At 40.0% G+C, this 19,055-nt stretch overlaps 1 protein-coding gene across 2 annotated transcripts in view; it reads right to left on the bottom strand.

The window, feature by feature from the left end:
• RALGPS2 (Ral GEF with PH domain and SH3 binding motif 2) overlaps positions 1-18,734 on the bottom strand; it is a 156,349-nt gene extending 137,615 nt beyond the window's left edge. For both annotated transcript variants that reach the window (XM_081216128.1, XM_081216129.1), the window contains exon 1: positions 18,592-18,734. The gene's annotated coding sequence lies outside the window, so the exon portion shown is untranslated. The remainder of the gene's footprint in view (positions 1-18,591) is intronic.
• Positions 18,735-19,055: the final 321 nt, after the last annotated feature.

The following is a 19,055-nucleotide window of genomic DNA, read 5'->3' as shown; positions in this document are numbered from 1 at the left end:
GAGAACAGTATAGAGGTTCCTTAAAAAATAATTACCATAAGATCCAGTAGTCCACTCCTGGGCATATATCCAGAAACGACAAAAACTCTAACTTGAAAAGATACATGCACCCCAAAGTTCACAGCAGCACTATTTACAACAGCCAAGACATGGAAACAACCTAAATGTCCACTGACAGATGAATGGATAGAGAAGATGTGGTATGTATACACACACACACACACACACACACACACACATATACCCATACATACACACATACAATGGAATATTACTCAGCCATAAAAAGGGAATAATACCATTTGCAGCAACATGGGTGGACCTAGAGATTATCATACTGAATGAAGTAAGTCAGAGAGAGATAGACAAATATTATGATATCAGTTATATGTGTAATCTAAAAATATGATACAAATGAACTTATTTACAAAACAGAAACAGACTCACAGACATAGAAAACTAACTTATGGTTACCAAGGGGGAAAGGTGTGGGGGAGGGATAAATTAGGAGTTTGGGATTAACAGACACATACTACTACATATAAATTAAATAAACAACAAAGACCTATAATATGGCACAGGGAACTATATTCAATATCCTGTAACAACCTGTAATGGAAAAGAATCTGAAAAATAATATATATATCTGAATCACTATGCTGTACCCCTGAAACTAACACAACATTGTTAATCAACCATGCTTCAATAAAAAGTTGTTTTGAAAAACAAACAAAAATTGGAAAGAGATGTGCTACCCTTAAGGCTTTGTTATTCCATTTGTAAAGCACAGGCAAAGTAGATTTAGCATAATTCTTAAGGGCCATAGGACTCTTGGAATGGTAAATGAACACTGGCTTCAATTGAAAGTAGATCCCACAGCCATGTGGTGCGGCCAAAAATAAATGAATGAATGAATAAATAAAGCCACCAGATGCATTAGCCCATAACAGTAGAGTCAGCCTGTCCTTTGAAACTTTGAAGCCAAGCATTGGCTTCTCCTCTCTAGCTATCAAAGTCCTAGATGGCATCTTCTTCCAATAGAATGCTGTTTCGTCTACATTGAAAATGTGTTGTTTAGTGTAGCCACCTTCATTAATTATCTTAGCTAGATCTTCTGGCTAAGTTGCTGCAGATTCTCCATCAGCACTTGCTGTTTGACCTTGCACTTTTATGTTATAGAGACGGCTTCTTTCCTTCAACATCATGAACCAACCTCTACTAGCTTCAAACTTTTCTTCTGCAGCTTCCTCACCTCTCCCAGTATTCATACAATTGAAGAGAGTTAGGGCCTTGCCCCCGATCAGGCTTTGGCTGAACAGAATATTGTAGCTGGTTTGATCTTCTGTTCAGACCACTACAACTTTCTCCATTATGAACAGTAAGGCTGTTTCACTTCTTATCTCGGTTTTCAACATGCCTTCCACACTAAGCTTAATCATTTCTAGCTTCTGATTTAAAGGGAAAGATGTGCGACCCTTCCTTTCCCTTGAACACTTAGAGGCTGATGTAGGGTTATTAACTGGCCTAATTTCAATACCCTTTCTTGGAATAGGGGGGCCCCAAGAGAGGGAGAGAGACCAGCGGGGCTGGGGGTGGGCAATGGCCAGTTGGTGGAGCAGTCAGAGCACACACAGCATTTATTAAGTTCACTATCTTACACAGGGGTAAGGTTCGTGGTGCCCCAAAACAATTACAATAGTAACATCAAAGATGACTGACCACAGATCACCATAACAAATATAATAATGAAAAAGCTTGAAATATTGTGAGGATTACTACCAAAATGTGACCCAGAGACACAAAGTGAGAAAATGCTGTTGGAAAAATGGCACCGACAGGCTTGCTCAATGCAGGGTTGCCACAAACCTTCAATTTGTAAAAAACAAAGTATCTGTGAACTGCAATAAAGCAAAGTACAGTAAAACAAGGTATGCCTGTAAATATAGCAAGTCCTATTATTCACAATGAATAAGACAGTATTTTTTAATGCCCTATACACTACCTAAAATAATCTTTACCAACCCACACACTGGGTTGCACTTCTCTAAGTGAATCTACAAGTAAATTAACTACTTAGGCTCTTTTACTTGCAAGAAATTCATTCAAATTACCCCAAATATCATTTTAGGTATATATTATGGTCTTAGTATTGTTGTAAAAGCTTTGTATGTGTCAACTCATTTAATCCTCACATCAACCCCAAAAGGAAAGGAATTATTTGCGATGCTCACTTTTTACAGATGAGGAATGAGACCGAGCAGTTAAAACAACCGGCCCAAGGTCACACAGCTGGTAAAAGACATAACCAGAATTCGACGGCCAGAAGTCTGACCCCAAAGCCTGCATTCTTTCTTGGGAAAAAACTGGATGTCGTCTCAAGAAGGGCAGGAGCCACAGAAGTACTAGAGTAATGGAAGAAGAGTATCTACAGAGCCAGAAAGCAGAATCTTCAATCTCAGGCTCTGTGCCTGTCTTTCTCTCACCACATGGTTTCTTGCTTACAGCTTTGTGCTTCTCTCGACACAGATGCCCCATATTCTTTTCTGGTTACCAACTGGCTTCCTCAACTCCTTTATCATTTCTCTACTCATAGCTTCTGCTTATACTTACTTTCCAGTCCCTTAAACTTTAGTTTTACAGGATTCTACACTAATGTATCCTTCCAGCTTCAGCTCCCATGGCTCAATGGCAAATTAACTCCATGTTTCCTATAAATGGCCGTAATTTTCCCCACCAGACAATCCTAGGTTGTTAGCTCGTTTACAGATTAACAGCCCTTAGGTCAAATGCCCATTCCTGGACCAATCAGGTGCAATATAGTTCTATATGGTTAAAAACATAGCTATTAAAGTCTGTTCCTCTGCGGTGTACTGTGGAAAAAGGAGATTTCCTTCAAAGGAACTGTAGGCACACCAGAATTATAAAACACATGTCTAGGACACTGAGTCAGCTAAGTCACCATTAATCTGGGGCTCAAAAGTCTTGTCAGTATTTTTAATCTATTTAGTTATAGTGTAATTAAGGAGTTATAAATACAAATTTTGGTTGTTATTAAGGAGATCATATAACTTACAGGGTCGCACAAGTAAGACATGGGACACAGGCCCAGCAATTGTTAAGTCAAGGGTGGCCATACTACAGCAACAGTATTATGACTGAGAGAAGGAAAAACCCATTGTCATCTATCATTTTCAATTCTGCTCAGAGACAGAAGTAGTAAACATCAATAACCCTATCCATTCCTATAGCTATGTCTATTGCGCCACATTGAACTGAAGCAGAAGCGGGGGCTCGATGTGTTGACACTATTACTACAGCCAATTCACAGCTGCCCACGCACGGCTTCAACAGTAGCGCTAGTTCCCTTAAGTTCAAACCTTCAACATTATATCTCTAAAAATCTTTCTGCAGATGAGTTCAACCCTACACCTTTTGGCTTTCTTAATGGCAGAGGAAAGTTTTGAATTGAAAACCTTCTGCTACATAATTAGCTAAGACCAAGTCATAGGGACAGAAAGGAAAAAGTAAACATATAACTTATTAATGTTACTTTCCTATCAATATTGTTTTAAACCTTCTTGTTGGGAAGATTACCTAATACATATATAACTAGAAGCCCCCCTCCCTTTTTTTAAAAGAACACTGGTTCTAAACAGTTTGGATTTTCCCTCCAATCTTCATTTACAAATTATCAATTTACAGTCTTAAGAAGAAAGGAAACAGAGTGAGAAGCTAAAAGTTATTAACAGCATGTACTACCCCGTAAATCTTAATCTGCTTTACTTCTAAGGACTGAACAACCTGCCCATTTTACCAAGTTATTTCCCACTCCATCCCTCCAAAAACCCTTCAATCCAAAGCATGCCAAAAAGACTAATTCCTGTTACTATATCTTCAGTAATGCTGTTCCCCAATACTTAAGTTCTTACCCCCTTAATGAAACACATTTCTTAAGGACCACTCCTGCCCTCATTGAGCCTCCCTCCTCTCCTGCAAACTGCTCTTCAATCTGACACATAACTACATACGATCTCATGTTATTTACTGTGGTTTCACTCACATATAAGACTTCATCTCTCACCAAGAAGATGTAAACAACGAGTGCAAGATCTAAAACTTACTCTTCTATGGTAACATTCACAAGTACTGGGCTCACAGAAAACATTCAGAAATACTGTTGACAAAAAGAAGCAAGTCAAAAGCGGAGTTTCTTATCCAAAGGATATCCTCAAAACATTTTTCTTTTAATAGACTTACCCCTGTACCCTCATAGAGCATCTGAACCACACAAACCTACAAAAAAATATATCCACAAATCCAAACTGTAAAAGAAAAGCAGCAGAGGTTATCCTAGTGACAATTTAGAGAATAAATGTTATGTCAATCAAACCTAAAATACATACAAATCCCCTACCAACAAAACCCTAAAATCTACGACAATTTCAGCACATTCACAGAAGAGGAGCTTAAGAGCAGCAACAGAATTCATATAGATTTGTCACGTAAGCTAATTCCAGAAGGCCAGAAAAATTCTAATCAAACCCTGAGAAATCTAAATCAGAATTTGAAGAGGTCTAACAGATAATTTATTCTAGGAACCCTAGAGATCTAGAGTAACCCCAGATACAAGAAAAGCTAGGCTGTGATAGGTACACTTGATCTTCAAGGTCCCAAAAGGAGGAAGAGTGAAGAACTAATTCGTCTAAGTACTCTACTTACACTTTCTCATTTAATGTTCACAGTGATCCTATGAGAAGACACTCTTATGCCCATTTTACAAATAGGGAAGCTGAATGTTAAAGAAATTAAGTAACTTGCCCAGATTCATACAAACTTTAAGCACAGGATTAAAACCATTGCCTAGGCTGCAAAAAATTATTTTATATTTAATTAATTATTTGATTCCAAGAATACTCAGATGCATTATTATTTAAGGCAAGGTGAAATCATAGCTGTAACATTCATATTCCTTTCACTGCAAATTAATTAATTGTTTAAGATATATATTTAATAGATAATCCAACTGATAATTTTTAGACTAAACCCAACCAAAATCCATAGCCATATTACTATTTTTCAAACAAGTACATCTGAATATATCATTCATTCCTTGTTCAAAAAACTGTGAGTGGCCTTTAACCTTATGACAACTGGCTATTTGGATAAAAAGACAAAAATTAGATCTTACATTAAAATAAACAGGATGAATTAAAGATGAAAAACATTTAAGGCATAAAAATACAAGAAGTAAACATAGGTGAATTTTTTTTAATGTTGGCACAGGAAAGTCTAGGACTGATAACAGAAAAACAGAAACAGTAGAAGACTGATAAATCTGACCAAAGAAAACATGACACACATAGACAGCAGAACACATGTACTTCATCAATTCTAGGATGAATATTTTCTCATCATTTAACATCTCTGAAATCAGGATGCCTCTTAAAACTAAGAGTGTCATGGTTTAACTGACAGCATATTTCTATCCTTAACTGTACGTTACACAGTGTATCTCACAACTGAAGCCAACTTAGATTTAATAAAATAAGTGAGGTGACAAAAAAATAAAATAGGGAAAAGATCTACAACAACCAACAAAAACAATATTCTTCATATGTAAAGAGCTCTAACATGTTAAGTAATAGGGTGCTTCAACTGCACTGGTTATGTTTCATTTCTTAAGTTATGGGTTAACTGTATTTTTTTTCCCATTACGGTTTATCACAGGATATTGAAAATAGCTTCCTGTGCTATACAATAGGACCTTGTTGTTTATCCATTCTATGTAACAGTTTGCATCTGCTAATTCCAAACACCCAATCCTCCCCCAACCCCACGCCTTGGCAACCACAAGTCTGTTCTCTGTATCTGTGAGTCTGTTTCTGTTCCATAGATAAGTTCATTTGTGTCCTATTTTAGATTCCACATGTTAAGTGATATCATATGGTATCTGTCTTTCTCTTTCTGAGGGGTTAACTGTATTAATGTTTATGTACTTTTTGTTTATCTGACTTATCTCCTTAAAAGACTTTTAAGAGACTGAGCAATAAGAATATAAGATATGAAAAGGAAATTATACACAAATGCCCGAAAACATGAAAATATAAACTTCACTGAAAAAGTTTAAAAATGCAAATTAAAACAACGAGAATTTTATTACATTACAGATCAATATTTATGTTTTTAAAGCTAATCACCAAGTCAGTAAGAGTATAGAGAAACAAACAATTATACGCCATGGGCAAAAATGCAAATATACTTAACCTCGAAACAGCACTCCATCCTCCTTTTAGAAATTCATCAAAAGGAAATTATCAGAGGGACTTCCCTGGTGGCGCAGAGGTTAAGAATCTGCCTGCCCACTGTGGAGAACAGTATAGAGGTTCCTTAAAAAACTAAAAATAGAACTACCATACAACCCAGCAATTCCAGTACTGGGCATATACCCTGAGAAAACTGTAATGCAAAAAGAGTCATGTACCACAATGTTCATTGCAGCACTATTTACAATAGTCAGGACATGGAAGCAACATAAGTGTCCACTGACAGACGAATGGATAAAGACGATGTGGCACATGTATGCAATGGAATATTACTCAGCCATAAAAAGAAACGAAATTGAGTTATTTGTAGTGAGGTGGGTGGACCTAGAGTCTGTCATACAGAGTGAAGTAAGTCAGAAAGAGAAAAACAAATGCTGTATGCTAACACATATATATGGAATCTGAACAGCAAAAAAATGGTTCTGACAAACCTAGGGGCAGGACAGGAATAAAGATGCAGACACAGAGAATGGACTTGAGGACATGGGGAGGGGGAAGGGGAAGGTGGGACAAAGTGAGAGGGTAGCACTGACATATATACACTACCAAATGTAAAACAGATAGCTAGTGGGAAGCAGTTGCACTGCATGGGGAGATCAGCTGGGTGTTTTGTGACCACCTAGAGGGGTGGGATAGGGAGGGTGGGAGGGAGACCCAAGAGGGAGGGGAACAGCAGAAACTAACACACCACTGTAAAGCAGTTATACGCCAATAAAGATGTTAAAAAAAAAAAAAAAAGAAGAAGAAGAATCTGCCTGCCAATGCAGGGGACACAGGTCCGAGCCCTAGTCTGGGAAGATCCCACATGCTGCGGAGCAACCAAGCCCACGTGCCACAACTAATGAGCCTCAGCTCTAGAGCCCACGAGCCACAAGTACAAAGCCCACGCGCCACAACTACTGAAGCCCTCATGTAGCAACTACTGAGCCCTCATGCTGCAACTACTGAACCCCGTGCTCCACAACGTGAGGCCACTGCAATGAGGAGTCCGTGCACTGCAATGAAGAGTAGCCCCCACATGCCACTAGAGAAAGCCCACACACAGCAATGAGACCCAACGCAGCCAAAAATAAATAATAAAATTTTATAAAAAAAGGAAATCATCAAAAAAGTACAGGAAGATGTATAAAAAAAAAGCGAACTCTATCACTCTTCATAGTATATAAAAGTTAGAAACAACCTAAGTGTCCATTAAGAGATTGCTTAAATAAATTATGATACACCCACACAAAGTGATACAATACAGCCATTAAAAATAAGGGTAGAGAGAAACTGTCTTTTGAAGTGATATAACTAACCTTGGAAGTATACAAAGACTTTTTATATGAACACCAGATTTTTAAAAACTTCTTTTTTTCTGGCTTAATGTGTTTTACTTTTTTTATTGCGATATACACAAATACTGAAATGTATTTATGAATTTTTACTATGTAGACATGCATGCAACCACCAATCAAATAAAGATATAAAGCAATTCCAGCACTCCAGGAGTCTTGCTCCCCTAGTCCCAACCCCTAACCACTGCTCTGACTTCCATCAACATAGATGAGTTTGACCTTTTCCTGAACTTCAAAAAAAGAGAATCACACAGTACATGCTCTTTTGTGTCTGGTTTCTTTCAACATTTTGTGATGTTCACCCACATTTGCTAGGTATAGCAGTAGTTCCTTCTTTTTCACTGATGTATAGTATTCCAGTATAGAGCATACTACAAATTATTGCTCCATTATTCTGTTGACGGACATTTGGCTTGCTTCCAGTTGGGAACCATTATGTAAAAAACTGCTATATTTTTTCAGATTTCATAACTTATTTTATTTGTATTGCTTCTTAATTTAGTTTCAGATATTTGTATTAATAAAACAAAAAGGATCAAACCCAGAAAAACATGATAAAGAAAAAAACCCTGGTACCTCACCATATAGACAACTACCATTTTAAGATTTATGTCTTACGTAACTGAAATGATGTTATAAATGCTGTTTTTTCTAAATCAACCCCTTTTCCTTTAAGTTATTGTCTCCCTTCTTTCCCTCCCTCTCCTTTTTACCTTAGACCAACTAGGTAACAAATGTTTATATTTGATGTGCAACATTTTCCGCCTTACAAGATCACTTATACTCTCACACACACACAGAGTTTTTATTGTTTGTTTTACTAAAATGGGTATTTTATATATTCCTCTGTATCTTGCTTTTCTCAATTAAATATGGTGACAATGTCCTCACATCACTGATTATTTTTGCCATGTCTTGTTTTTTTTTAAATCAGCTTTGAGATGTAATTCACATACCATACAATTCACCCATTTACAGTATACAATTCAGGGACTTCCCTGGCGGTCCAGTGGTTAGGACTCTGAGTTTTCACTGCCGAGGGCCTGGGTTCAATCCCTGGCTGGGGAGCTAGGATCCCACAAGCTGCGCAGCACGGCCCCCCAGAAAAAGTATACAATTCAATGGCATGTAGAACGATCACTATAGTCAATTTTAGAACATTCTTATCATCTTAAAAAGAAACCCCACACTCCTTAGACCTCCCCATTCCCTAGCCCCAACCTCAAGCAACCACTAATCTATTTTCTGTCTCTACAGATTTCCCTGTTCTGCATATTTCATATGAATGGAATCATATAATATGTGGCCTTTTGTGGCTCCTTCTTTCACCTAGCATAATATTTTCAAGATTTACTGATGATGTAACATGCATCAGTACCTTACTCCTTTTAAGGGCTAAATAATAATCCAATGTATAGATATGTCACATTTTGTTTATTCACTTGTTGGGTAACAGACATTTGAGTTGTTTCCATTTTTTTTTTTGCCTACAATGAATAATGCTGACATAATCATCTGTGAACAATATTTTGTGGAGACATGTTTTCATCTCCCTTGGGAATATACCTAGGAAAGAACTGCTGGGTCATATGGTAACTCTGTTTAATCATCTTAAGAACTGCCATGCTATCTTCCAAAGTAGCTATAGTTTTACATTCCTATTAGTGGATGAGGGATTCAATTTCTCAACATCCACCTCTATACTTGTTATCATCTAACTTTTTGATTCTAGCCATTCTAGTAGTGTGAAGGGGTTTCTCATCATGGTTTAACTTCTCTTCCCTTATAGCTAATGATGTTGAGCATTTTTTCATGTGCTTACTGTATAACTTCTTTGAGAAATGCCTATTCAGATCCTCTGCCCTTTTTTTTTTTTTTTGTGGTACGTGGGCCTCTCACTGTCGCGGCCTCTCCCGTTGCGGGGCACAGGCTCCGGACGCGCAGGCTCAGCGGCCATGGCTCACGGGCCCAGCCGCTCCACGGCATGTGGGATCTTCCCGGACCGGGCACGAACCCGCGTCCCCTGCATCGGCAGGTGGACTCTCAACCACTGTGCCACCAGGGAAGCCCCCTCTGCCCATTTTTAAATAGGCTCCAGACGCACAGGCTCAGCGGCCATGGCTCACGGGCCCAGCCGCTGCGCAGCACGTGGGATCTTCCCGGACCGGGGCACGGACCCGTGACCCCTGCATCGGCAGGCGGACTCTCAACCACTGAGCCACCAGGGAAGCCCTCTTCTCCCATTTTGTGGGTTATCTTTTCACTTTCCTGATGGTGTCCTTCGAAGGACAAGTTTTAAATTTTGATGAAATACAATTTATCTCATTTTTGTTTTGTTGTTCCTGTTTTTGGTGTCACATCCAAGGTCATGAAAATTTACCCCTATGTTTCTTCTAAAGTCCATGTCTTTTGATGTGCATATATATTGATTTCTGTTGGGTCTATACCAAGAAGTGAAATTGATGGATCATACGGCATACACATGTAGAGCTTTAGCATATGCTACCTAAAGAATTTTCCAAAGTGTCTGTACCAATTTTCAAACCCATCTGAAATGGATGAGTGTCCCAAGTGCTTTCCATTCTTGTCAACACTTAGTATTTTCAGGTTTTTTTCATTTACACCATTTCTGGTGGGTATGTAGTCATATCACATGATAGTTTTAATTTGCAATTCCCTGAAAATTATGTGTGAGTACCTTTCACCTTGGCCATATGGATAATTCATTTCATAAAAGCCTTTTCTGAACTTCTGCCCATTTGTTTTAAAATTGGGGGGCTTCTCTGGTGGCGCAGTGGTTGAGAGTCCACCTACCGATGCAGGGCACGCGGGTTCGTGCCCCGGTCCAGGAAGATCCCACATGCCGCGGAGCGGCTGGGCCCATGAGCCATGGCCGCTGAGCCTGCGCATCCGGAGCCTGTGCCCTGCAATGGGAGAGGCCACAAAAGTGAGAGGGCCACGTACAGCAAAATAAATAGATAGATAGATAGATAAAATTGGGTTGCCTGTATTTTTTTTAATTGACTTGTATATTTTTCATATACTCTGGATACAAGTCCACTGTTGTACTGTAAGTATTGCAGACACTTTCTCCACTGTGTCACTTGTCTTTTCACTCTCTTAATAGTATCCTTTGATGAACATAAGTTCTTATTTAGTGAAGAAAAATTTATCAATTGTTCTTTTCTGGTACACCTTATGTCTTGTTTAACAAAAACCTCTCCCTACCATAGGGTCATGTAGATATTTTTCTATGTTTTCCTCTAGAAACTTTATTTTTCACCTTTGACATTACATCTATATTACATTATAATGTAATATGACATTACATCTATAGTTCCTTCAAGGAGCACATAATTCCTATGTTACAAAATTATTTCAGAGAATAGAAGAAAAGGGAAAGCTGCACAACTCATTTTATGAACCTACCACAACTCTGAAGTCAAAACAGATACATATAAATCTCTGATAAATTTATCTACTGATAAAAGTAAAATTTAAAAAAGCTCTAAGGCAGTGGCAAATCAAGTTCAGCAGTTAGAGGAAGAAAAAACCGAATGCAACACAGCTACATAGGGTTGGACGCAACAATGCAAACTATTAATGTAATACATCCTATTAGCAGATTAATGGAGAAAATATATATGATCATTTCTAACAATACAGAAAAAGCACTTGATAAAATGCAATACTTATGATATTATAAGAAAAAACTCTTACAAAACTAAGACTAGAAGGTATTTCTTAATCTTTTACAGTTATATTATCAAAAACTTATAGTAAGGTGTGGGAAATAGGGAGAGGTTGGTAACATGGTAGTATAAACTTTCAGTTATAAGAAAAAAGTCTGAGGATTTAATGTATATCATATGGTAACTATAGTTGATAACACTGTATTGTAAAACTGAAATTTGCTTAAAAAGTAGAACTTTAGTGTTCTCACCAAAAAAAAAAAAACAACAAACTATATGAGGTGACAGGTGTATTAATTAACTCAATGGGGGGATACCTTCACAATGTATACATGTATCAAATTCATGTTGTATACTTTATTTATTTTTTTTTTTGTGGTACGCGGGCCTCTCACTGTTGGGGCCTCTCCCGTTGCGGAGCACAGCCTCCGGACACGCAGGCTCAGCGGCCATGGCTCACGGGCCCAGCCGCTCCGTGGCATGTGGGATCCTCCCAGACCGGGGCACGAACCTGTGTCCCCTGCAACGGCAGGCGGACTCTCAACCACTGCGCCACCAGGGAAGCCCTATACTTTAAATGTCTTACAATTTTATTTGTCAATTATACCTCAATAAAGCTGAAAAAAATACAGTTGATAACATCTACTATGTTCTCTTTTCTGCATAATTTTCCTTTCTTGTTAACGTCTCTGTGTGTGTTTAATTTAATTATGTTAGTTAGTTAAAATATAAATGTAATAAAGGCAAATGTCTTTGTCTTTTTGTTTTTAGCTGTATCCCCAGCACCAAGAACTATTCCTGGAACATAGAAAATGCTCCATGGCTTTTAAAAAATGAATAAACAAATGATTTCTAAATCAATATTTGTATTTGGGAAAAATTATAATACTCTCTTTTGGCATTTCTCTAGAAATAAGCAGTTATACAGGCCACGTTTGTATGTATAAAAATATACACATTTACATGTATATAGTACTTATGTATGAAAATCGTTCTGATGATTAATTTTTTTTTTTTTTTTTTTTTTCTTTTTGCGGTATGCGGGCCTCTCACTGTTGTGGCCTCTCCCGTTGCGGAGCACAGGCTCCGGATGCGCAGGCCCAGCGGCCATGGCTCACGGGCCCAGCCGCTCCGCGGCATATGGGATCCTCCCAGACCGGGGCACGAACCCGTATCCCCTGCATCGGCAGGCGGACTCTCAACCACTGCGCCACCAGGGAGGCCCCTGATGATTAATTTTTAAAACCTTATCTGATGGGGAAAAAAACCCACAAAACCTTTAGTAAGATGTCATACTTGATGAGATTTTAGAGGTATTCCTATTGAAGTAAGGAACATGAAATTCAGAATCATCTCTCTCAAGTAGGCCCTTAATGCTGACTGGCAATCACACTATATTTCTCTATTCTATTTTCTTCTACTCTATTCTATTCCCTTTCCCACTCTTTGATGATTATGTCACGTATTTTCCCTCTTGTCAAACCTCCAATACATACTCCCATTCTTCCTTACTCTCAGCTAATGATCTTGCTTCTCATACATTAACAGAAAACCTCAGATGAGAACTTCCTCAAGCTACCACCATCATGTCTCTGTCCATATATTCTGTTCTTCTCTCCCAATTCTGTAGACAAACTCTCCCTACTCCTAGTAAAGTTCAAAGGCTAATCCTTCCACCTGTGCCACAAGTCTATGTCTATGGCTGCTTTCACGCTACAAAAGCAAAGCTGAGTAGTAGTGACAGAGACTGTACTGCCCACAAAGTCTAAAAAACTTACTATTCAGCCCTTTAAAGAAAAAAACTGGCTGAGCCTTGTACTAGATCATCTCCGCTCTCATCGAATACGGACACTGCTGGTTGAAAAGGCCCATTAAGTCCCATGCATAAGAAATGAAGTAAGATCCACACAAGACCCATACAACATCAGAGACATATCAGAGACTGATGACAAAGAAAGGATCTTAACAGAAACAGGTCACATATAAAGGATGAAGACTAAAGGGCATAACACTTTTCAACAACCACTTGAAGCTAGAAAATTATAGTACAATCCCTTAAATTTTGAGGGAAAATTATTTCACCTTAGAATTCTATACCCAGACCAGCCAAATTATCAACCAGGTGTCAGGGTAGAAAGAAGATATTTTCAGCAATACAAACATCTCAAAAATTTCACCTCCTCAAATACCCTTTCTTGAAAGATACTGAGGGATGTATTTCACCAAAACGAAGGGGTAAATCGGAGAAAGAGGAAACATGGATCGAGAGACCATAGGCTCTAATGCAGGGAAAAGGCAAAGAGAATTCCCAGAATCATGAAGGGAAATCACAAGCTAAGACCAAGCAGAGTGGAGAGCCCCCTTGTAGGTCTGAGCAAAAGGATGGAGAGCCCTGGGATTTTTCCAATTAAAAAAAAATCGAATGATCAATTACCTGATGTGTCTGAACATACTGAGACAGTTTCTGGAAAAAAAACAGAGACAAATAGGAAACTAAGCAAAAAACAAAAAAGAAAAAATTTTAACTCCAAGAAATATCATCATAGTACACTGCACAGTTCAACAATAAACATGCATACAAAATCATAACAATGTAAACAATAAACTGCATGCTATAACTATATTAGGAGATAAAGGGAGAGGAAGTTCAGGTGGCATAAGAACCCAAAAGCATAGATAGACTCATCTTCCACAGGAGGAAGCCAACAGATATCTAAAACTGAAAAACAAGTAATATCTTAAAATATGGAAGTAAATATTAGAAAAACACAGTTAAAAGTATCAAAAATGGTTGCTCTAAGAGCAGGACCTGGCCGGGAAAGTTGTACAGGGGAGTGGTGTTCTTCATTTTAAGTCTTATAGTACAGCTTTCTTTTTAACTGCACAGTTATATTATTTAAAGTCAAAAGTTAATTTTTTTTTCAAAAAACAAACAAAATTAGTGAGTTTTGTATCATTTAATACCAATTAACTCACTCACTCCACAAATTTTATCTGGGTATTAACTATGCCAGGTACTTTTCTAGGTGCTAGGAATACATCAGTGAACAAAACTAAGTCCCTGCCCTCATGAAGTTTATATCCAGAGGGAAGAAGATAATAAACAAATCAATGTATGCTATAATGTCAGATAAATTAATGTTGTGAAGACAAATAAAGGTGAGGGTAGAGTGTAGTGGGGATGCTGTTTAGGTAGGGTTTTCAGAAAAGGGCCATCCAAGAGTCAACAAAAAGGAAGTCGAGATAAAAAGGAAAAATCTGTTTTGAGAAAGGGTTATGTAAATAAAATAACAGAAGGGTATCAATTAAGCTCAAGGTGAGAGCTTCATTTTAAGCCTCTCATACTCTAAAGCCATGTATCATTCAAAAGCCAGTACCAGAGTTCCCTGTAGTGGCATACATAAACTGCCAGGCACCGTCAAGCTAAGTCCTATGAACATTGCTGTTCATACTCTTCCTACATCCCTAACTAGCCATTACTTATTAAAGTGACTGACTAAATTTATACAAACTTTTTTCTCTCCATAGAACAGGTGGATGCCACACACTTCAAATTCCAGTGTTTTTATTCCTATTACATAGTTAAAAGTTTTCCTAAATCAAAAGTTCAAGATGTTAATCAAGAAAGATTCCAGATTAATTCCAAGTTACCGAAATTATTCGCATCCGATCTTCATTTTCTCACTAAAGAGAAACCCTAAACCAGAGTTTCAGGCTATTGAATTATCTTTTTATTGAAAATTGAATAACTAAAAAAATGTAGCATCCAGATTGAAGCGACGTTTTATTCCAAATACAGTTGTTACACAATAAAAACCTCATATTCAGAAAAGAGGACTGATTTTAATGTCTTATTCTCAAAACACTTATACTATTAGAAGTGAATCCAAACTGCCTTTTTTTATATAGCAAAAAAAGCAGTACTTTTAGATTTTAAGTAGGTCTTAAAGTTTAACTCACAAAAAGAAAACAAATTCAATTAATTAAATCTCAATTAACGGTTGGGCTTAAAGTTTAAAAATTATTTTGAAATTTCTGGAAAAGCAGGCTAGTAGCTGTACTGTCGCACTGGATGATAATGCTCTCCCCATCCACACTCCCCAGGTGGAGCACCGCATTATAGTAAGAGCTACAACTTGGGTTTAGGTTCACTACTTGCTTATTGGTGGTGTGCTAACATCTTTAAACACATTTCCTCATCTAAAATGGAGATAATAATGCCTACGTAAGGTCAGTGTTAATTATTGGCACTCCTGTAAATAAGAAGTACCAAAATACTGAAGTATCAATAATATATATTAAAAAGCTTTGTAATCGGTGAAGAACTACACCAATGTTTATATTTTAATTAAAAAAAACAACTATCACTTTCAGTCAAAATTCTGATTTTAGTGATAATGGTTATCAGATTCCAAGGAAGAACAACGGGACCTTGGTCCACTCACACATACACAGCCAGAAGAAGAAAAGATGATTTTTAAAAAAATTTAGACTTAAAAAAAAAAAGAATTAGACTCCCTTATAAACAAGTGTCAAGAGAGCATTTTTAGCAAACATTTAACTATATAAACCAAAAGAATAAAGCCGTTTAACCGCATGTAAACTGTGCGTCATGTGACTTCAGGTAGAATGTTTATTTTTGGTGTACTTGGGAACCAGATACCCAAAGTACATAAACATCAGCATATTTTTAAAACAACTGTCTTAATGCTTTTGTTCACTGAGTAATAATTCCCACTATTCTTAGAAGGAAAAACACAACAAATATCCTTAACCAAAAAAACTCATCAGAGGGGTTTTTACTTCTGAAACTTTTAAACTAACACTAAACAGTGTTATCTGACAATGAAGCAGTAGACTATTTTTGCCTACTTACCCTTTAAGCTCCATCAGGGCACAGACCTGTCTTTTTCTCTGTTGTATCACCAACATCTAGACAACTAACTGGCACCAAATAGGAACCCAATAAACATGTGTAGAATGAATGAATGAACAAACTGGACCTCTGGACAAAAGCTGAAGTGTTTTAAGTTGCAACAGAGCAATTTCACCTGTACATCTATCCATCATTCACTAAAAAAACTACTGTCTCAACTGTAATGACACAAAAAGCTGAAAAAGACAATAACTAGATACATAAACACACACAAATACATTACTCACATGTATAATAAAAGTACACAAAGTTAAAGATTAACAAAGCCAGTTTCATAGTAGTTATACTTTCCCTCAGGAGATTTTGGTCTGTTCTTCCTGATAATCAAAATATACATTAGAAAAGCATGTTGCAAAATTGATAACACAAGCACTATCTTTAAAGTTCTGTTGCAATCTGGAATAATTTAGCCAAAATGAACAATATTTCCAGAGTCCCACCCTGAGTATTTTAAAGTCAAATTCCTTAATTGAAAGAAAGGTCAATGAATGAATAAAATGAAAAAAAAGTAGATCTTACCATTTCAAAATTATTATACTGAATTTTAAAAAGGGAAAAACTAAGTTTAAAATAAATTGTTAAAATTATTTATTCAAAAAGGCATCTTATGTCCTTACACATGCCCTTTAAGCTAGTAAGACAAGTACTTTCCAAATCTTTGAAGCTAGATGATAAACTTTATGCCTACAGAGCTTGAGTAAGAGGTTCTTTTTATTAAAATAACACTGTTTGGATAAGTTCCTTTATAATTCTAAAGTCTACAGTAAAATATGCAGCAGTAACAGTAATACACATTATGATTTTACAGCACTAGGATAAGCATAATTATCTGGATGGAACAGGCTTTTACAGCTAGCAAGCTATGACTTGCTATGACTATAATACAATGCTGCACGGATCGAAAAGTTTCCCAAAATTCTGATGGTCATCTTCAGAGAGACTTACACAAAGTCGATCTGATGGTGAATACAGAAAAACACCAACTCATAAACACTGGTACGAAAACAAAGCTCTCTACAGCAACTATAGCGTTGAAAATTTAAAACCCAGGGCATGTAGAAGATAAAGCTCAATTAATTGCTGCCTGTATTTCCTACTTTACGGTCTTAAACGCCAGGTATTCGATATTTCTTTTTAGCGTTCTCTTAAAACAGAAATTTAGTGTTTCAATGGCCCCTCCTCCACAGCTAACACCAGTGCCCTTTCTTCCTCCTCCCTCACCCCTCCCAGTTAAAACAAATTAACATTTGTACTCAGGTACCTCCTATCAGCTCGCAGCTTCTTCCCAAACACGTCCAAGTACACTGAAACTGGCCTGCGTCTACAACACACAGCTACAGGAAAAGCGCTTTGATGGGGGCAGGTGGGGGATAATGTAGCTCCGCACAGGTTTACTGCTATTTTCCAAATACAGATAACAGCTTCTCGAGCCTGGCTCGGGTTTTTCCCAAATCACCTCCAAAGCATGGTGTTTATGAGCCTGCCTAATCCGATACTGCAAAAGAATCCCGGATATTTGCAACTGTTTGACCAGATCGTGGGGAACCTCTTCTTTTTTTCAATATGCCCGTTCCTAGCGGTACAGCACCGGATCTCGGGCAGCGCTCCAGGCCCCGCGTCCTGCCGCGCGCCCGGCCCGGGGCCAGCGCAGGACCCCCTTTCTGGGTCCGAGGCCGGCGGGCGACTAGGGCTGCAGACCGCTCCGCAACAGGTCACCCTGACCGCGAGACTGCGGGTCTGCAGGCGGCCAGCTGGGCGGCCGGGCTTCGGGGGCGCAGCTGCGAGGGCCGGGGAGGGGGTGTGGCCCGGCTCGGCGGGTCCCGGCTCCCGGAGTCCCAGCTCCCGCTCACCTGAAGGGAGGCTGAGGCGCCGCTGCGCGCCAGGGTAGCGCGGGCGGAGCCCGGGGGCTTCCGCCACCCAGGAGAGAGGGAGGCGAGGCGGGCTCGGAGGGTCGCCGCGCCCCCGGCCTCGCGACAGAGACCCGGAGCCGGGACCCCATGGCCGCCTCCTGATGCCGAGAGCGAGCCGCCGAGGGAGGCGCGGCCCTGGGTTCCCAGACGCCGGGCCCCCTCCTCCCTCAGCCCGAGCCCCGCAGCCCTCTCTCCGCGCCGAGGGCGAGGAGCACCGGGGCCCGCGGCCAGGAGATCAACACACCGCAGCGCCCGAGCCGCCGCCATTCCCCGCGCCGCCGCCGCCGCCGCCGCTGCGGCTCCGCGCAGCCCGGCTAGGCGCAGCGCTCCCACCTTCCCTCCCCCGCACCACCCACCGAAGCTCCGCACCAGGCCCCCGGCGAGGGCACCGACCTGTGCAGCCGCGGCAGACGCCTCGGAGACTGGAAAAACGGCGCCGGCCCCCCGCTCCGCCGCTTTGCAGCCGCCGCCGCCTAGGCTAGCGCTCGGCGACCGGAGCAGTCGGCGTCTCTCATTCAGCGCCGGCCGCCGCCGCGGCCACTCAGGGGAGGGGAGTGAGCTGGATCCACCCCATCCGCGCTGGGGGTGGGGGAGGAGAGCGGACTGGGCGGGGGCGCGCGCCGAGCCGGCGGGGCGGAGCCGCGCTCGCGCACCAACCGAGCGCGCTCGCGCGGGCCCCGAGCGCCGCGGCCGACGGGGTCTTCCCGGCGCGCGCCCAGCTAGCGGCTCTTCAGCTGTGCGGAGCCCAACTGCTGCAGGGGGCCTGCGGCCGCGGCGCGCGCCAACAGCCGCAGTCCATCTGCTGGGTGCCGGCGCAAAGGAGGGGCCGCTACCGGCCAAACGAGGGGGCGGGAAGG

Source organism: Mesoplodon bidens, assembly GCF_964165515.1.
Source record: "Mesoplodon bidens genome assembly, chromosome: 2".
NCBI classification, from domain to species: Eukaryota; Metazoa; Chordata; class Mammalia; order Artiodactyla; family Ziphiidae; genus Mesoplodon; species Mesoplodon bidens.
This window is presented reverse-complemented; position numbering and strand designations above follow the sequence as displayed.